The following is a 10,207-nucleotide window of genomic DNA, read 5'->3' on the forward strand; positions in this document are numbered from 1 at the left end:
AACTTTCTCCATATTTTTCTCCATTTGTTTCACCCTTTGTTTTCAGAGTTGAAAACAGAGGATGGACAGAGAAATTGGACAGACAAATGGAAATTAAATGTCAAGGGTTTGGGGTTTTTTTCTGTTATTGCACCAGGTGACACAGTAACAAACACAGATAAGGTACTGAACAAACAAATCTTTCCCCAGATCACACCTGTGTCTTAAACTATGGTTATTTTTTACCACTCTATCAGTCTAATAACAGATTCTCATCACAATCCTTTCCTCACTTACTGCCTCAAATTGTCATGGTCATCATAACACTTTCCTAACTGGAACAGAAAGAATGGGAAAGGGAAAAGCATAGAGAGAAGAAAGCCTTTGAATAATAGCTGGAAAGAAAAATTTTGAGTAACTGGAAATATTTGTCTTTTAAAATCATTACACAAGAAAAGATGCTTTTCTGAGAGAATTCTTCCCTTTGTTTTTATACTGGCAGAAACTGTTGTCTTTTTCTTAAACAGCATCTGTTTTCTGCTGGGCAGATCAAGATAACATCACCTCACACACTCCTGCTTTGGTCCAGTAAAACATGCTCAACTCTTCCTATGTATACTCTGTGTGAATTACTGTCAACAGATAATAAATTATTTGATGCAAGGAGTTTGTTTAACATTATTAAAACAATTTCGGTAGCATTCCCAGGCAGGTTTTTTATACTAATTTTCCCACATGAGAATGGCAATTAGACAGTATGAAAAGTGACTTCCAGTTCCCAAAGTTTCATTTCATTTGGGAGCCCATATGATTTAGTGGCTGGACAAGTTTAAAAGACAAGGAGCCAGAAGAGTTTAACGTTTTTAGCATCAGTTCACTGAATCACCTTGGGCTACTCAGTTAACTGTTATGTTCTTTAGTGAAACCATCTGTAACACTGGGTGAAAACACCCCCACATCCCCCCAAAAATACCCAACCTCATTGAGAAACAAATGCTTAAGTCTGGTTCTGTTCTCTAAAGCAAATAAATTGAAAAATAAAATAAAAAAAAAAAAAGAGCAAGACAAATATGGCACAAGAAAAAGACATTCCTTTAGCAACCTTGCAAGTCAAGCTGAGACACAGCTGCAGTGAAAGCCTTCTCAAATGCAATGCTGCATATCATTAAAAGCCAGCACAAAATACACCCTGATGTCTACTTGATTATTAAATGCTTACTTTGAAACTAGAAGGCAAAATTCAGACTTCACTTATATAGCTGCAGCCTCACTGACTTCAGAAAAAAACAGTGGAAATCCATGGAGTAGCATCCTGTGAAGTCTGAACTCAATGCTCACAAAGGAAACTTTTAAGTCAAGCAACAGGCATTGCGTTCTTTGTTGACACATGTGCTTGCTTGAAAGCACTGTGCATTTTTATGGTACTTTATCAAAGAGAAAACAGTTGTCATGCCATTGTTCTAATCCGGACACCAGCTCAGACTGTCTTGTGAAAAACAGCAACGCCTCTATTACCATATAAAGCTGTCCAGCAAATGGAAAAATTAATGTGGCAGCAAAGGCACAAGAATAGAGATCAGGAACCCACCCAGGCTGCATTTCCAGATGTATCAGACACTTCCTGCATGATCATGTACATATCAAATTTTGTTGTTCCAGTTTCCTCATCTGCAAAATGGATAGGGAAGCTCTTGTTCAAGAGGTTCTGTGCTTTGAGATCGAGATGTAAAAAGCTTAAAAGGTCTCTTAAGCCTTTACTTTTAGGGCCTCCCTTAAAAGTAAGGGAGGAACTGCACATTGTTAACTATGGCAGCCTTACTTAATTGTTTTCCTTTTCAGTTAATGCATTATTCAGTTAACTTGGCTAATCACTGAAAACATCCTGTAGTAGAGGCATACACAGTTTAAATGCCCCAAAGTGTCATCATCAGCTGAATTAATACTAACTCTTACAAAAAGTGCACATGAATTTTGCACTTGGAAATATGCAGAAGGCCTGTATCCCACTGAAATGCAACACAGCCTGCGGGAAATCTACAGTTTCAAAGAGCATCACTTGCAGTCACTGACAAACCCAGGAACACAGTGGTATTGTCAGCAAAGCAGGTGCTATCAGTGGCACTCCTTTGCATTATCTTAATCACAAGCACATAATTCTGTCCCTGCACACATCAACAGTGGGACTTAACCGTGCCACAGCACAGGGAGCCACTAATGCATACAAAGAGCCTCTTGTGGCATCAAGCCAACAAAACAGCGCACTTCTGTGCCTGTACTCGGCTGGCAGAGGCAGAATAAATGGGAGAACAACCTGACAATCCCCTGCTGCTTTATTTACACCTCAGAGTTGTTGTAGTACAATGGCTGGGGACAGACTGGGCTCAGAGAAATGGACATTATTTAGTCCAGTGTTCTGGAGCTGGGCTGTATCCTTCATTTTCAGTCAAAAATCTCTTTTTCTGCTGTGGTGTGGTTTTGGTTTGTTTTGTTGGGTTTTTTGGGGGGAGGGAGATTGTGTTTGGGTTTTTTTTTGAGTCAGACAGCATGCATGGAGTGCACTGCCTGTACTCCTCTACCAAAACACCACTCCGAAGTCCCAGCTGCGCTCTCAGCTCACGCTTGAACACCCAAAATTCCCGGGGAGCTACCGGCATCTAACGACCAAAAGCTGAACTACAGCCCAGGCCCCGGCCTTATCAGCCAGAGGAAAACCACTGCCCTACAAACGCCGCGGATTCTCACTTGATCTGGGGCTCAGAACAGCAGAGGCAACAGAAGGCTAGAGCTGGAATGCCAAAATATACATAAAAAAAGACATTACTCAGCAAGATTCGCTCCTACAAGTCCATCTCTGTATTTTTACTATTTACCACTAGAGCTCTATTAGTAACGTGACATCCTGATTTTATTAATGAATATAATTTCATGCGCTCACACTTACTTTAAACAAAGTTGATACTGCTACGAATTGCTACCCCTTCCAAAGCACTTCAAAGAATAAATATTCTGCAGCAGTATCAAATATTTATATATTTTAATGATTTTTTTTTTTCTTGCCTTGTAAAAAGACAGGCTCCCCCAATCACACACAGCCTCCTTACACATGAAGAGAGGTACCTGGTTTCTGGAAGATTCTGATTTTGTGCCTGATTTAAATGTAAGGCAAAAAAATGGTTCTATCCTGGTAACTTCTCTGGGTTTCTAAAATAAAATAATAAAAATAAAATCAATCAGGCTGATTGATTTGAAATTTAATTTTAAATGTGTTTGCTTTGCAAAACAAAGTAATAATACTAATACTACAGAAGTAGCATTATTAGGCAGCATGGATGTTCTGTTCAAGCTGCTGAAGGATTAATCTTGATTTGCTGAAGCGTTGAACCACTTTCTGACAAGCATCTTTTTCTGCAAGCAAGGTGGCAGTATTCCCTTCATTTCTTTTCATTCAACCAGCTTGCTTAAATGGATTACCTTGGCTGTTTTGTTTTGGTTTTTTTTTCATTATTTCCAGCCATAAATAAAAAAGAGATGGAGATTACAGGATGATCTCTACTAGTTCTACACACTAGAACAACTGATGAACCAATCACATTCTCTTCCTGCAAGTATACTTCAAATTTTTTAATAAAATCTTTTTCAACTCAAAACATATTTAGACAATCTCCTTAAGAAGAAAGGCCAAATACATTTACAGTAATCCTATTCAACTAAAAGCAACTATAAAGAGGTTTTTTTTCTGCATTATTTTCTTTCAATTCCCATATTTATCCACTAGGAGTTTGGTATGAACGGTATCATATACTGAGGCACATGTAAAAGTGTAATAACTACCGGGGGGGGAAAAAGAATAAAAATTAATTCAACAGTCCTCATCTTCCCAAACAGTGAAATGTATGTACAAATTAAGATGTTATGTTTAAGTCTGAAATGTCTCAGATGCATGTAATTATACCATATCCTCTTTGCTATCAAAAATAAATGGTAAACTATGCATGAAGACCATAATCAGTACATTTTAATGGTTACCAAACAGTGAAAAATCAGTCTTTAAGACACAACTGTATTTTACTATAAAAAAATAATTTTAAACCAAACTTTTCTGTTCACTGGCTTAAGACTAATTTTCATGACGACTGATTTAAAGCACTCCTCCAAGTGTTACTGTTTACTCATTCCAAGCTACAGGAAATATTTTTTCTGCAAACACTGCTGCCAGACTCCTGTTTTTTTCTAGCTGCAGTCACACAGTTACTTCTGTAAACAGGATTATGGCATTGGTTCCCTTGGACGTGTGGGAAGCTTCTGGCAGCCTCTCGCAGAAGCCACCCCTGTGGGCTTCCTGTGCCAAAACCTTGGCACACTCACCCTACACAAAGCTCTGGTAGCATAAAGAAACTGTGAAAAGAGTAATTTTTTAGCGCAATGTACCTACCCGTTCACATTACCTAAAGTGGCAGCCCCCAGCTCACAGCCAGTTACTCATGTTCTAGCCTTACACCACTAAAAACACCGTTTTAAATGGATTTGGTTCTGCTATCTTCCTTCTGTGCTTACAGTACAACCACTCATGAGTTCTCAAAGCTTTTAAAAGCTTCAATTTACCTCAAATACCTTCTTGCCTCAACTTTCAGCTGTTCTTGACTTTACAAATCTTCAGACCACCATCTTCAAGACAGTTTATGAAGTGTTCCTCAAGGGTGGAAGGAACAGCTTTTACCACAACATGCTTTTTATCATTTGTGTTATACTGAGTGGTAACCATTTTTCTAAAATAAAATCCAACCAACGAAAATATTCTTCCCCAAATTAGAGACTAATTTGAGAATTAGAGAATGGGATTTTCTGCCCAGAATCTGAAGCTACACCTTCCACAGCAGCGTAAAAAACACTTCTGGTATAACTAAGAAGTGTGACCCTCGTGTCACATACGGCCCTTTTATCCTGTCTTTTTCATTCTATGTGGGACAGCATTAATTAGTTGCTCCCACAGGAATTCATTCCACAATCTCAAACCAGCCCTTCTTTTGCTAGCACTGTTGTGCTGAGATATAAAGCTGCTGCCTGTGCCATCAGCCCATCACTTTTTGGGTGCTGCCCACCTGAATGTTGAGCACCTTGAATCTGATGTGGCATTAAATCTTTTAAAATTCTAGCCTTGACCAAAGCTCTCCAGAACCCAAAATGTTACATGATTACTAAATTTTTGAGGAATAATTATTTCAGAGTCAAGCAGACTGCATTTTTGTAGTTTCCTGAGATGTACTGAAGGAATGCAGATGCTGGGAGTGTACAATCTTTGGCTCATGCATAAAGCACAAAGATGCCGTCAGCTATAAATAGCATGTAGGAATAATGCAACCATTTCTATATTCTGCTATAACTGCACCTCTGTTCTCCATGAGGGACATGCAATCCAGGTCTAGTCTTCATCAGCAGAAATAAATCCAAGTTTGTCCACACACATCCATAAATAAAATGGTATCACGGAGGAATTAAACTAAAACCTTTATCAGGCTGTTCAGATTCAGTTCAGAAGGGGTTGGGACAACTCAAACTCTAACATCCTTTGTCTCTCAGGCTGGGGTTTGACAGGACACAAATCTCATCATGGACTACTAAGCAAATACACAACTTCTTAAAACATTTTTTTCTTAACCAGATCACCCTCTTTTTTTTTTTTTTAAACTATGTTCCCTTAAGCACCAGGCTTTATCATCGCTATTAATATTCATGCTAGCTAGCTTGAAGTATTTATTTATTAATGGCCCCTAAACTCTTTGGCTTGATCATGTGTTTGAGTGCTGATCAGAGAATCACAGAATCATGGAATGGTTTGGGTTGAAAATGACTTTGAAGATCACCTAGTTCCAACACTTCTGCCATGATGTCCTGGCTTTGGCTGGCATAGAGTTATTTTTTCTTTTTTAAAGTAGTTGGTACAATGCTCTGTTTTGGATACAGCATGAGAAAATACTCTGATGTTTTGGTTGTTGCTAAGTAGTAAGCTTACCCTTAGTCAAGGACTTTTCAGTGTCTCATGCTCTGCCAGAGAGGAAGTGCACAAAAAGCTGGGAGGGAGCATGGCCAGGACAGCTGACTTACAGAATCATACAAGAAGGGGTTCTAGCTCCAGCACCTCTGCCACAGGCATGGACACCTTCTTCTAGATCAGGTTGCTCAGAGTCCCATCAAACATGGCCTTGAACAATTCCAGAGATGGGGCATCCACAGCTTCTCTGGGGAACTTGTGCCAGTGTCTCACCACGCCCAGAGTAAAGAATTTCTTCCTAGTGTCTAATATAAACCTGCCCTCTTTCAGTTGAAAGCCACGTCCCCTTGTTCTATTGCTACAGGCCCTTGTAAAAAATCCCTCTGCAGCTCCCTTGCAGCTCCTTTCAGGTACTGAATGGCCGCAGTAAGGTCTCCCCAGAACCTTCTCCAGGCTGAAAAAACCCAATCCTCTCAGCCTGTCTTCACAGCAGAGGCGCTCCAACCCTCTGAGCAAGTTCGCAGCCCTCCTCTGGACTCGCTCCAGCAGTTCCCTCTGATGATGGGAGCCGCAGAGCCCATGCAGCCCTGCAGGTGGGCTCTCCCCAGAGCACAGCAGAGGGGCACAGTCCCCTCCCTCGCCTTGCTGGCCACGCTGATTTTGAGTTCCCAGCCTGAACAAGCTTTTTCAGTCAGGGAAAAAAAAAAAAAAGGTTGAATTTGCTACACACTTACTCTTCTCACAACCTTCCCACTACTGCTTTGCAAACATTTCGCGTATTTCTTCATGTTTGCTAGAGCATTTCCGAGGAAGAGCAATGAAATATGAGAATACACTATTTTTATACGGTTGTATTTCACAGATATACGCAATTACTGCGGCAGCACGCACGTACAGAGGGCACATTTCAGCACCTTCTCCATCTGGCAGTGCAAGCGGCTGTGGGATGTCCCCTCCGACCTGTGTGGCTGTGGCGTGATCCCTGCGGCCGGCGTGACGCGGGCTGTCCCCTGTCCTGCCCCACACCTGTTTTCCGGGCTGTTTCCTCACTAAGAAAAAAATGGCCCGTCAGGAAAAGGCTTAGAAACGTTTCGCGTTGCACCCCAGAGGTGGAGCGGGCTGCTCCGGCCGGGCTGCGCAGCGAGGGAAGCGCCGGCACATGGCAGTTCCCGCCCCTCGCTGGGACCTGCTGGGTGAGGGGAAGGAGAGGTTTCTCGGCTGTACCACTGCGGGCCTTGCGGGTGAGGACGGCATGAGGCGCCTGACGCTCGCCTGGACACTGTCCGGCTCCTCCGAGCCGACCGGGGCCGGATCCCAGCGCAGCATCCCAGCGCTACATCCCGCTCGCTGCCCCGGCGCCCGGGCGCGCCCCCCGCCCGCCTCTTTCCCACCTCGGCGCCCCCCCGGCACGGCGAATGGTGCGAGCCGCAGGTGTGGCCGGCGGGACAAACCAACAGCGGGCGGGGGGGATCGGCGCGGCGGGAGGGCGGGACGGGACGGGGCTGGCAGCGGGCGCATCACCGGGAGCGACGCGGGCGGAGCGGCCGCCGCGGGAGATTGAAGTGCCGGGGCCGCGGCGAGGCGAGGAGCGTGAGGCGCTGCCGCCGCTGCCAGCGTCGCCCGTAGGGAGGAGAAGAGGAGGAGGGGGCCGGTAAGTGCCATGAGCCGGCGGCAGCGGGAGTGCGGCCCCGGCGGTGCCGGTGCCGGGGGGGGCGGCCGGTCGGGCAGGGCACGGTGGGGCTGCAGCCGCGGCCGCGGGAGGCCGGGGGACCGCCCCTGCCCGAGTGCCTGTCTCCGGCCTGTCCCGCAGAGCCGCCCGTGCCCGACCTGCGGGTGGGAGGAGGCGCGTGGCGAACCGGGAAAGGGCGCGCGCGAGGCGGGGGAACACCGGGCTGATCTGCCCAAGGTTGCTGGCCCAGGTGTTGGGACAGGCAGACCGTGACCTGGATCACAAAACCAATCTTGGTTTAAAGATAAAGTTGGATTTTTATTTTTTTTTTTTTCCCTGAAAAAAATTTTTTCAGCTTGAGTCAGCTTCCTGGGCTGATTCAGGGTATGGGCAGTGAGAGGAGAAACTCGTGGCTGGAGCTGCTGCACGTGGTACAAGTGCTGGTTGAAAGTGTTAATAAAGCTACTGGCTATTTAGAACATCTGTATTAACTCTAATGAGAGCATCTGTAGGAACTCTAATTAGAACATCTGTAATAACTCGTGAGTTATAATTTGGTCATTCTTATCTTGATGGTGCATTTATTTTAATGCTGAGGTGTTTCAGGTGCCTTTGGGTGGAGGCATTTATCCTTGAGCCTTAGCAAATTTGCATATGGAGTAGATTTCTTCATTGAGAACTAAACCTCTAGAAATGGATTGATTCTTGTATAGCAGCACTTGGAAAAAATCTCTGTGGGTCATCGTCACTTGATCAGCTAAAGGGGCTGATTGCAGGAAGAGCAGGATTTTAGAATACTGACAACTAGAAGACTTTAATGCTCTAATTTTCTGTGTATTCACTTAACAGGACCACATTTACATCCTGTCACATACTGAATGGCCTAGTGTGTATAGGCATTCTTCAGTCTAACAGATGTGATGAAAGGCATTTGCCCTTCCCCTCACCAGCCTTTAGAATCACAATGACAAAAGGCTGAAATATATGAGAAGACAGATTTGTTAAATATTAGAGCATAGTTCTGCCTCTCACATGACAAATAGATTGAGGAAAAATAGGAGGAAAAATATTCCTAAGAAACTCTGTAACTGGACACCAGTTTGATAGGTCTCAAAAGTATCTTTCCAAATCACTTTTATCTACAAAAGAAGCAGCTCTTACATGCAGGACTCTGCTATGTTGAGTTTCTTGAATTAATGTGGCACCTGAGTCAGTGGCAGCAACTGCTTATAGTTCAGCCTTGTTAGATGAACTTTCCCGTCTTCTGGGGAGAAGTTGGAGCTTTTCCTCCAGCCCCTTGCTGGTATTTTTATCCCCTTCCTGGTGTAAAACATCCGTCCCCATGCTGCCTCACTAGCACCCTGTGTCTTGGAGGTCTGGCTGTGGGTAGAGCTTTGCTTTCGCTTCTTTCACTTTCTGTTCTCCTTCTCTACAGAGATCCCAGGAACTGGCATTTGTTTCTTGTTCCTTTCTGGCAAACCTGAGCTTCTGCTATGAAAGATAGAACGATGCTGCTTGTAAGGAGCTGGTGGAGCACTAGGCTTGGGCTGCCTTATAACTTGTGTTTATTAAGTAATTTTATAATAATATATAATATTTATTATTATTATTATCATCATCATCTAGGGATCTTAAGTCACCACCCTCCCTAGGCTTATTACTGTCAGCCTTACAAGTTTGAAGAGCATCCTTTCTTGTCACATTTTGTGCATCAAAACCTTCTAAATCCTGTTTACAATGCCAGGCAAAATTTAATCATGCAATTGTGATACAAATGTTTGGGCATCTTACAAGAGTAGCATACAAGTAATACATTAAAAATACTGAATGGCTGTGGCATTTTAAAATCAATTTTTAATTAATCCATTTTTAATTAATTAAAATTAATTAATTTTTAATTTAATTATCTCTGTTTTATTTTGATCTTCTTTCTTGCAAGTGGATGGAGTTAAAAAATAATCTTACAATCTCATCTGTTGTGGGGGAAACCCCAAACCAAGCAAAGCCTAACTAAACACACAAATCCCACATACTGTGGATTAGGTTTCAGACAAAATCATAGAATGTGAAAGGGGTGGAATGAGCCTTAAAGATCATCTAGTCCCAACTCCATTTCCCTGTGCAGGGACACCTCCCACTGGACCAGATTGCCTATGGCCTTATCCAGCCTGGCCTTGAACACTTCCAGGGATGGGGCATCCGCAACCTCCCTGGGCAACTGGTTCCAGTGTCTCTCACAGTGGAGAATTTCTTCCTGATACCTAACCTAAATTTCCACCCTGTGAGTTTGAACCTGTTATTTCTTGTCACATCACTACAATTCCGGGTCCCTCTTCTGCTTCCTTTTAGGTCTCCTTCAGATACTGAAAGTTTTTTGTAAGATTTCCATGCAGCTTTCTCTTCTCCAGGCTGAACAGCCCAAACTTTCTCAGCCTGTCTTTGCGGGGGTGGTGCCTCACTCCCATTATCAACTTCGTGGCCTCCCCTGGACTTGCTCCAACAGTTCCATGTCCTCCTTGTGCTGGGAGCACTAGAGCTGGACACCATATTCCAGGTGGGGTCTCAGCGGA

Source organism: Poecile atricapillus, chromosome 4, assembly GCF_030490865.1.
Source record: "Poecile atricapillus isolate bPoeAtr1 chromosome 4, bPoeAtr1.hap1, whole genome shotgun sequence".
NCBI lineage: Eukaryota > Metazoa > Chordata > Aves > Passeriformes > Paridae > Poecile > Poecile atricapillus.